The sequence below is a fragment of the Carlito syrichta genome, unplaced genomic scaffold (genome assembly GCF_000164805.1).
Source record: "Carlito syrichta isolate Samal-C Ts95f unplaced genomic scaffold, Tarsius_syrichta-2.0.1 Scaffold246956, whole genome shotgun sequence".
Classification (NCBI taxonomy): Eukaryota; Metazoa; Chordata; class Mammalia; order Primates; family Tarsiidae; genus Carlito; species Carlito syrichta.
The window spans coordinates 223,188-233,241 of NW_007191052.1; the positions used below are offsets into that span (position 1 = coordinate 223,188).

Genomic DNA, 10,054 nt, shown 5'->3' on the forward strand with positions numbered 1-10,054 from the left:
AAAAAAAAAAAAAAAAAAAAAACTTGACATCCAAGTACCATGCTCTTGGTTGAAGGCAGAAGGTAACATAATAAAAGTAACTTTTGTAACGAAGCAAACAAGGTTGTACTGCTCTGCTTGGGTTATGAACTCCTAGAGATACTCCAAAGAACTGAATCAACTCAAAGGAGATTTAGGCTTTAGGGCAGGACCAGTGGAGGAGAAACCTTTGTGGAGAGTAGTGGCTTTGTGACATCTCTCCTACATGGCCTTCTTGCTCTTGCTCGAGCCAGCAGGTGAGCTATAGTTCTTGGCCAAGCCAGCGGGTGAGTTATAGCTGGTAACCACTGTAAATCAAGATTAGCTCACATAGCTTCCAAGGGAGGAGGAAAAAGAGGAGAGGAGAAAGGTAGTGACTTCAGTTAGGATCATTTGTTCTCCAACCAAGGTACAAACTCTTATCAAGAAATATCACAGCTCTCCTACATGCCACTGCTGAAATTTTTTTTAGCATAAGATGACACAACAAGACTTAAGAATTACTCTGAGCCATCACACAGAAAAAAACCATAAACAGATGCTGGTGCATATTAAATTGTTATTTGGGGTAGTGGTGGACAAAGAGAGATGAGACTTACAAGTAGTGACTGCAAATATTTTTAGACATTAAAAGAAATAGAATCGTGCCCAAAGAGTTTCACTCTTGTATTGGGAAAGCTTGCATTTGCTAATCATATCTTCAAATGTACAGTGGTAATCTAATGTAAAAATATCTTGTTTTAAATCTTGACATCTCAAGATTGACTATCTTATTGTGCTTATCCACATTTCTTTCCATGCCACATTTGTAATCCTCTAAGTGCTTCACACAAAGTACAATCTTGATGAAACTTTATGCTCATGAATACCTAATTTAAATGCTCGTATTATACTAGTGGAATGTTGAGAGTCTTTGTCAGATGTTTATTAACTTTATAATATACTGTAAACCACATATAATTTAAGTACTTAGAGCATATGTGAAGTTGCAGAATGACTGAAAATTGACAGTGATAAGCAGCTTGCAATTCAGTGCATACACAGCTATGTACTAAATAACAATGTTTTGGTCAACTATGAACCACATAAAAAGTCATGGTCCCATATGATTAAAATAGAGCCGAAAAATTCCCATCACCTGATGACTAGTATCCACTGTAATGCATAGGAAGATGCATTACTTATGTGTTCATGGTGATACTGCTGCAAACAAACCTGCTGCACTGCTAATCTTATAAAAATATTGCACATACAATTATTTACAGTACATAATACTTTATAATAATAATAAAGGACTATTTTACTGGTTAATATGTCTACTATACTATGCCTTTGTTATATTTTAAAGGATACTACTTTTCTTACAAAAAGAAGTTAACTGTAAAACAGACTCAGGCAGGTCTTTCAAGAAGAAAGCATTGTCATCATAGGAGATGCGTGTTTTCATCTCTGAAGACCTCTCAGTGGGACAAGATATGGAGGTGGAAGAGAGTGACACTGATGATACTGATCCTGTGTAGACCTGTATGTGCTTGTGTCTTAGTTTTTAACAAAAAAGCTTAAGCTTTTTTAATTTAAAAATTAAAAATTAACAGTAGACAGCAGACACTCTCAAAGTTGTCCTGCCCTTGAGCTCTTTACAACATATCTTTCCTTTAGTAAATCTACCTTTCTTAATTCATAAAAAAATTAAAAATAGAAACAAGCATATAGAATAAGGATATAAAGAAAGAACATATTTTGCACAGATGTACAATGTGTGTTTTAAGCTAAGTGTTATTATGAAAGTGTCAAAAAGCAAAAAAATTAAAATGATAAAGTTAAAACATAACAGTAAGCTAGGGGTAACAGATGACTAAAGAAAGAAAAATATTTTTGTAAATTTAGGGTAGCCTAAGTGTGTAGTGTTTATAAAGTCTACAGCAGTGTGCAGTGATGTCCTAGGTCTTCACATTCACTCACCACTCACTCACTGACTAACCAGAGAAAATTCCAGTCCTGCAAGTACAAGTGTGCCATTTAAAAAATATTTTTACTGCATTTTTCTATGTCTAGATAAGTTTAAATACATAAATACTTACTGTTGTGTTAAAATTGCCCACAGTAGTCAGTACAGTAATATGTTTGGGTGTGTAGCCTAGAAGCAATTGGATACAGATATAACGTAGATATATAGTAGGCTATACCTTCTACATTTGTCTAAAGGTTCTCTATGGTGTTCACACAATGATGAAATTGCCTGAGGAAGCATTTCTCAGAACATATCCCCATCATTAAGTGACAGGTGACTGCATATAATATTAAACTAATAAAATAACAAATGTCTCTAATAAAACCCCACAAAAGCCGGGCTCGGTGGCTCAGCCTGTAATCCCGCGCCTTTGGGAGGCTGAGGTGAGTGGATTGCCTGAGCCTGCGGGTTCGAGACCCGCCTGGGAAGTGAGACCTCATCTCTACAGTAAATCAAAAAATCAGCTGGGTGTGGTAGCGCATGCCTGTAATTCCGGCTGCTCGGAAGGCTGAGGCGGAAGGATCGCCGGAGCCCAGCAGGTGAGGCTGCGGTGGCCGGGAGTGGCCACTGCACTCCAGTCTGGGCGACCGAGTGAGACTCCAACTAAAAACAAATAAATAAATAAATGAATAAATTAAAAAAATAAAAATAAAAAAACCCCCACAAAATTAAAGTCATAGGGTTCCTTAACTTCAAGATTGGAAACACCTAATTCCATAGATGGAGTGCTTGTCTAATCATCAATGTGATGGTAGGGCCTTTGGAGGGTGACTAGGACATGAGGGTAGAGCGCTTATGAATAGAATCTGTGCCCTTATAAAAGAGATCCCGGAAAAATCCCTTGCACCTTCCATCGTGTGAGTCCACAGCGAGAAGTCAGCCACATATTCACCTATGTGGAAGCAGGACCTCACCAGACCCCGAATCTGTCAGTGCCTTGATCTAGGACTTGCCAGTCTCCAGAACTGCAAACCATAAATTTCTGTTGTTTATAAACCACCTAGTCTATAGTAATTTGTTATGGCAACTCAAATGGACACAGGTAAGGATGCCAAACAATTTCCCTGTTAAGTCTAGAAATGCATGAATAGTTTGAATTGATTTATGAAGGACTAATTAAAAGTAATGCATACACCCTATATCCCTTTGCCCAAACTCAGAAAAACAAAAAAATAGTTCACATTACCTAATAAAGCAAAGACTCAGTCTGATATCTTGGACTTGTAATCTAACCCCTCCTTATCTTAAACATTCTTTACAAATATTTCCCAGTATAACTTTGTTGCTCCAAGTAAGCTCAAATCATAACACACATTTTTACTGAATGCTTTCAAGTCATCGTAAGGTGTCTGTGCATAGCATGGAGAGCTAAGCAGAAATGGTGCCTCCTCTCATAGTATATATTAGTCTAATTGGAAAAATGGATGATTCAGCAAGCAACTATAATAAAGCATAATAATATGATAGGGGAAGCCCAGGGTGTTGCAGGAAAACATAACAAGGCCTTTGAATCAGATGTGAAAAATAAGGAACATTTTCTGAGAAGTAGAATTTCGTCTGAAGTGTAAAGGATGAGTAGGTGTGGGCCTCACATATACTAAACAAGAAGAAAGGAAAAGCTAGAAATGAAGGGAGGGGGTGGCAGTGTTTTCCATAAAGGAATGCTCTGAATCTGTAGCTTGGGAAGGCTCAGTATTGCTCTTTCTGCTGTATCTTGAACACACACACACACACACACACACACACACACCAAACACCACACACCTACTCCCTACAGTGACTCCTTCCCTATTCCCTGCGACCTCTCCCTAGCTTGTAGCATCACTTCATATTGCGAGTGCTCACATGCCATGGTTTTAAGTATTTCTTTGGAATAGTGCCTGGAATGAACATCCATCTCTGAATATTCTTCCCACTACTCTCTATATTTAAATCTTACACGTCCTGTGAAATCCAACATGCTAATCTTGTTTTAAAATATGAGCTAAGTCCTAGATCTCTGGAAAGCCTTACTCAATATTTCCATCTTGCCAAACTCTCTCCCTTCCCCTATGCTTTTTAGAATTTATTGCAATTGTTTCACAATTACTAAGCTAATTGTTAAGTGCTGACATGTATAATTCCGAGACTATTTCTTGGTTTTCTTATCTCCACATTCAGACCTTAAATTCCTTCAAGTCAGGGACTGTGTCATAAACATTGCTTGTGTTTTCCTCAGTGACAAGCATGATTCATAATAAACTTTACTGAGAGAAGTACAAAATAGTGGCTGAACCTCTATGAGCAGAACTGTAAAATATAATACATAAAATAAGCCAAAGCTTTCAAATATTACAAAAACAAAAACATGGTCTTTCAATTCTTGCTCTGATTGCCAGGTAAAGTGATGATGGTATTTATATCAGACATAGAAAAAGTGCACTGGTTACTGGCAGATGAAGAAATCCAAGTGATTGTGCATGATCAAATGGGCAAAACTACTCTATTCTTGTCTGTTCCTCAAGGAAACAATATCCATACTGATAAAAGTAAGACAAACATAAAAACAAAAATAAAAATGTAAGGCCCAGAATATAAAGTGATGCTATTCTAAATAAATTTAAATCCATTACAAGTTAATGAATTTAATGGATTTAAATAATACCACAAAGTACTGAAAGTATCTGTAAATAAGACAATCATTACAATAATATTAAGATGAAGAGGAGGGTTGACAGAGAATAAGGAATCCAGTCATTGCTTCGATTTTCAAAATTGAGAAGGTGGATTCCACCAACTCTACAGAGACAGGCATTCATTCCAAGCACTATTCCAAAGAGATGCTTAAAACTATGCCATGTGAGCACTCACATTGTGAAGTGATGCTGCTTACCAGTCAGTGAGAGGTCACAGGAGCATGTCATTATGAACTAACCTAGTGTATTCCCTTTTGTTTTTAACAGTGTTACTTCATTTCTGTTGTGAAGAAAGTGGAAACGCATTTCAGAAAGGAATTGGACCAAGTCTGTCACAGCATAGTTTTGGGCCACACAAAGGAATGTAAACTTCAAGGAAAGAAAATTATTTGACTATATAGCTGGTTGAACAGTTTTATAAAGAGAACTAATTTATGGATTAACATAAAGCAGGAGTCTAACATAAAGGAAGGTATCTAGGATCATGTCAAATGCAGTTCCAGTTCATTTTAGAGTTACTTGGATGAAGGCATTAATTATATGTTGATTGAATATGTTAATTCCACTAAATGGGGGAAAATGGCTAGTCAATATTATGAAATTGGAATCCAGAAAGACCTTGAACTTCTGGAACAATAGGCTAACTAAAGGCAAAGGTTAAATTTAATTGCAGTAAGAATTTTTTAAATTCCCAAATCAAGTGACCAAACATAAAATTAGGGAGAAGAAATATATTTGCAGAAGAATATACAAAATAGATATATAATTAAACAGTGTAATATGAGTGTCCAAAAAAAAGTAGGTTAGATCTTGGGTTGATTTACTATGTGGGATCCACAGGAGATAACCCCATATGCCCAATTATATTAAGACAGTCCTTTATGTTCAGCTTTGGAGACCACACCTTAAGAAAAATAAAAGTAAATCCGAAGGAGAAAATCCCTGATTATGAGACTCTGTACCTATACCAAAAAATGGATTAAAGGAACTGAATATTATCTTAGAAACTACAATATGTGTTAAATATAAAATCATTTTGTGTAAGTACTCTGAGAGGTCAAGATAAGGATATTAATCTCATAGAGACAAATAGGACAATTCAATATACAAAAAGAGTTCTTAAGCTCATAACCGGTCAAATAAAGAAATGCCAATATTCGAGATATTCAAAATGAGTGTTAACAAATAGTTTGCCAAAATTGGCCTTAACATTCTCTGTGAATTAGGAAACATGGTTATCTGCTAAGAATGAAGAGTGGGGGTAATATGGTTGTACTAAAAAACCTGGAAAAATCCAGAATACATACTATGGAGAATGTGACATGTAATTAACCAAGAAAGAATAACTTTGTAGCACTGTTAACCATCCCCTAAAAATTGGAGTGGATCAGTTTGTAGTTGGCCAGAAGATAGTTATATTACTTTGTCCAGCTAAATTCACAGCAAAGATAGTGAAGTAAACATTAAGAGAAAAAGCCAAAATTAGGAAGGCAGGTGCTGATAGGTCTTGTGGCAAGAGATTTGAGGGTTGGAGCAGAGCTGAAATTGCTAGTGAAAAAAATAACAGTAGCAGTTCTGAATAAGCTGCAAACCATACGAGAGAAGCATACAGAAGGGTCTCAGCGTCACAAATGTTATATGTGAGGTCAACTTAAAACAAATAACTGAGAGTATCAGGCACAAAAAACCCTTAAATCAAGAACAACAAAGACAACAGTGTTAAACTCATCAGGCATCTACTATGTACCAAACACTGTGCATCCACCAAGGAGACCCTGAGGGAGATTTGAGTTTGGTAGGGGATTCAGACATTTAGACAGGTACTTTCAATGTGAGGTGGCATAGCATAAAGAGGTAATAGAGGACAGGATCTAGAAAAAAAAAGTCAGGACTAAGAAGCGGGTCTAAGTCGGGCTCGGTGACTCAGCCTGTAATCCTGTGCCTTTGGGAGGCTGAGGTGAGTGGATTGCCTGAGCCCACGGGTTCAAGACCCGCCTGGGCAGCAAGACCTCATCTCCACAATAAATCAAAAAATCAGCCAGGCGTGGTAGCGCATGCCTGTAATTCCGGCTACTTGGAAGGCTGAGGCGAAAGGATCGCCGGAGCCCAGCGGGTCGAGGCTGCGGTGGCCGGGAGCGGCCACTGCACTCCAGTCTGGGCGACAGAGTGAGACTCCAACTCAAAAAAAAAAAAAAAAAAGAATTGGGTCTGCCCTACTTCCTTTCCCCACAATGTTCACTTCCAAAGTCATTGTCTTGTGTTGCTGTCCTGTTGCAACTCCTGGAGGAGTTGGTATGTGAGTTAATTTAAGTTGGCTTTGATTTTATCAAAGGGAGGATTTGTTTTAATAAAAGATTATGAATGCCCAGAAAGCATGCCAGGTAAGAGAAGTTAGTAACTACAAACTCTGAGGCACATTTTTGTAGCAAGAGAGACTATGCCCAGAACCTCACGCGTTTTATAATGCAGTCATTCTCTCCTACTGTGGGCTGAGGGGGACACTGGTCCTAAGCTGACCTTCACTCCTCCCAAATAATTTTGTTCATACTCTGGAAGACCCTTAAGGTCATAGAAAGATAAATACTGTTGTCCTGAATCTGGGGGAAGAGAAAAAATATGTATAAAATAGCTAAGACATTTCAAAATGTTCTGGGGGGGGAAAAAAATGAAAGAAACAGATGTGATTCAAGATAGCCAAGAAATTTATCTAATTAAATTTATCAAATTTATCAGTTAGTTTATGGGCAACTAAAAATTGCCAGAAGTTCTTCTCATATCAAGTGAAAATGAAGACACCCCAAACAAACTGCAGAATGAATCTTTATGACAGAGACAAAAATCACTATAATTATTGATACTTTAAGAAAGAAAAAAAATTTTGTTTTTACAAATGTGAAGAAAAATAATTAGAAAGTTTAAGAAAAGTTGCAAGGGTAAATATTTCTAATTAACTGACATAGGAATCAGTATCATTAATCTGAAACTCTTAGCAAATAAAAGTCAAGCAACTTCTTAGTGAATCTGATGTATAGAAGGTCATTCTGAATAACCACTTCTTCCAAAATGTTTCCCATCAATAACATAGTTTTTGGCTTGCTTTATCAAAATATTTATTTTTCGTTTCCCCTTATGGAGATTCATTTTTACATCTAATTTGATGACTATTTCTGGAAAAAAGTTAATAGGGATTTCTGGGGATATGCTATTTTAAAATAACCTTTAAAAATATTATCCTCACCCAACATTTATTGTCAGTAAATGTAAATACAGGATTTAATTTCCCTTGTATAATTTCTGAAAATAATCAAAGTTTATGCAATACCTTAAGATGCCAATAAAAGTGATGTTAACTATAAAGATTTTTTGGGGGGTTGTTTTTGGATTTTATTTAGAAAATATCCATGGCATAATTTGTAAAATTTAGTCACAAAATATTTTATTGATGTATTCATAATTGATAATTTAATTTTAATGTTATTACTTACATTTGTAGTGAAATATATTAATTAAAACATCTTTTCAAAATATCTTAAACAAAATCATCTAGTAAGCCATAGTCATGAGTTAATAACTATACTAAGCATTGCGAAGTTTTCCACATTTCTTTTGTCTTTGGTATTGACATAAATGAAATGAAATGACTTTATATTTATTTCTACGTTTGCTGAATGACAGAAAACATGTTACTGCATACTCAAACATCCAGAAACAGGGTCTTTAAAAGGGCTAATATTTCATACAGTATGAAACACCATATCAAGCGTAAGTACTTTATATTTCAAAGACAGAAAAATATAATTTTTATTTTGTGTCATATACTAGAAACAGATCTGACAGTATTGGCAGATATAGAAGGTATCGATTCATCAGAAATTTCTGCTAATAAACTCACAGACTTGTTTCCTAACTGACACAGTAAATAATTTACAAGGGATCTATTTTGTATGAAATAATTATTGTGTCACTATTTTATTATTCTAGAGTTTTCCCTAGTATCCTATGTTCTCATGCTCTATTCAGACAGCTTGTTTTGACAAGAGAAAGTGTGACTGGCGTGTTCTAACTCCATGCTTTTTATTCTGTTAAGTCACATATCCCTTGGATATCTGAGGACTCTGGAACTATCTCCCTAAAAATGCAGCAACTCGGATGTTTGAAGATAATTTTAGGGACTTCACGACCCCTTGAAGCAGATCCACAGACCCAGGAGTCTAATGACTAAACAACATGGATTCCAGACAACTTCCACTGAGGGAGTAATAAAACGTACATGACTTTTAGACAAATGAAGTTTTGCTTCGGAATTCTAGACATTCCCATTATTCTTATACCGTTGCTTTCCTTAAAAGTGTTGATTTGTACCACTTTTCCTGACACGGTACCTGGAAAGATCACTCCTGAGGAAAAAAAGTATAGCCATTTTAGGAAAAGCAACAGATTACTTCTCCACTATGAACCAAGATACAAAAATCTCCATCTACCATTGCAGGCTTAAAGACTTATCTTGCACATCTATAACAGAAAGTGAATGGTGTTCCTCCCAAAATCAGCTCTAGTAAGTAGGTGAACATGGAATGAAATCACCATCAGAGGACTGACCCTAACACATCACAACCGATCCATGTTGAATTAAATCCAAATGACAAATAAAACCCGTCTTATTTAAAACCCAGCAGGGCTTCAATCAGTTGGAAATCGAGATCCCTTCAACGAGACATCATTAGTGAGACGTACACGCTTTTGGTTTACTCTAGGAGACATAAACTGTTTACCAAGTGCAAAATGAAGGAACAGCCCTGTGAAACCAGTGAGCAAGAAGCACAGAAGCCACAGCCTGAAATCACATGACCCCATTGCAAGGCAGCCCCTCGGATGAATGTCACTCCAGGGCAGCTCAGCCCACAGGGCGCCGCCTTGCCAAAGGGACAGAGAAGCGGGGACCGCGGGGACCCCGGATCACCGCTTCTCAAAGAGCCACGGTCATCAAGAAAACAGAAATGAGACTGTGACACACACTGTGAACACACACACACACACACACACACACACACACACACACACACAACAGAAATGAGACTGTGACACACACTGTGACACACACTGTGACCACACACACACACACACACACACACACACACACACCCCACCCCCCCCCACCCGCGGGAAGTTTGTGGGCTGCCGCCTCCCGGCCATGCCCGGACCGAGCTTTCGCCTCGGAGGGCGCGTGGCTCACCCAGGCGGCGGCGCGCGCTGGCGCTGCCGTCCAGCCCCGCCGGCCTCCCCGCCCCGAGCGTCCCGGCTGCTCCCGCGCTGCCCGAGGCTGGCTCGGGCCCGCGCCCCGCGCCTTCTC

General features: G+C 37.8%; 1 protein-coding gene across 2 annotated transcripts in view; it reads right to left on the minus strand.

The window, feature by feature from the left end:
- Window positions 1-10,054, minus strand: part of GUCY1A3 (guanylate cyclase 1 soluble subunit alpha) — a 65,888-nt gene that overhangs the window by 55,125 nt on the left and 709 nt on the right. The gene's annotated exons all lie outside the window — the stretch shown is intronic.